A 1,151-nucleotide genomic window follows, 5' to 3' on the forward strand; every position below is an offset into this window, starting at 1 on the left:
TCCTTTAACTTTTAGTTTGTTTTTGTCTTTGTGTGTAAGGTGTGTCTCTTTCAGGCAGCATACTGAAGTGTCTTATTTTCTTATTCACTTTGCCACTCTCTGTCTCTTCATTGGTGCATTTAATCCATTAACATTCAGTGTAATTATCGATAGGTATGAATTAATTGCTGTCATTATGTTAATTGTTTTGTGGCGCTGTTCGTTCCTTTGGTCTGCATGCCTTCTTGTACTGAGTTCATGTTTTTTGTGTTATTTCTTGTCAGTTTCTTCTTAGTTTTAATGTTTCCTTGTTCTGCTTGGATCTTCATTTTCATGGTAAGTTGCAAAGTATTAGCTTTCTTTGTGGTTACCCTATAGTCTACTAACTTTTTCCTCCATTGAAAACAATATATTGTATCCTACAATCTACCTGACCTCCTCATCACCTGGATCTCTGTTCCTATATTTTTTCTTCTTTGATATTGTTATTATTTTGATCTTTAATTGGCCTCACAGGTTCTCTGAATTTGTTGTTGTAATTTTCTTCTGTTCTGAACTCTGCTATCTGGCGACTGAATTCCAGGTGGAGTTGCCACATCTCTCAATCTCTGGATGTTGTCAGTTCTTGTTGGTTTTTATATTCTTTGGAATAAGGATGTTTTGAAGTGCTGGCATGGCTTTGTCAAAAATCTCTTAGCTTCTGTTTATCCTGGAATGTTTTGATTACACCATTGCATTTGATTGACAGTTTTGCTGGGTAGATAATTCTTGGTTGGCAGTTTCTTTTCTTTTTGGATTTTATATATGTCTTCCCATTGCCTTCTTGCCTGCCTGTTTTTTTCTGAGAAGTCAGATCTTAATCTGATTTGCTTGCCTTTGTAAGTAACACTTCTCTTTTCTCTAGCTGCTTTTAAGGTTCTCTCCTTGTCTTTGATTGGAGAGCTTGGTTATAATATGTCTTGGTGATTTTCTTTTGGGGTCTATCCTTCCTGGGGTTTGTTCAGCTTCTTGAATGCTTATTTTCTCATCCTTCAAGATGTTAGGGAAATTTTTCTTCCAGAAGATCCTCAACTTCTGTGATTCTTCCTGTTCTGGAATGCCAATAATTCTTAAGTTATTCCTCTTCATGTTATCCAGCATGAATCTTAGACTCTCTTCAGAGTTTTTAATCC

Source organism: Chrysochloris asiatica, unplaced genomic scaffold (genome assembly GCF_000296735.1).
Source record: "Chrysochloris asiatica unplaced genomic scaffold, ChrAsi1.0 scaffold00131, whole genome shotgun sequence".
NCBI classification, from domain to species: Eukaryota; Metazoa; Chordata; class Mammalia; order Afrosoricida; family Chrysochloridae; genus Chrysochloris; species Chrysochloris asiatica.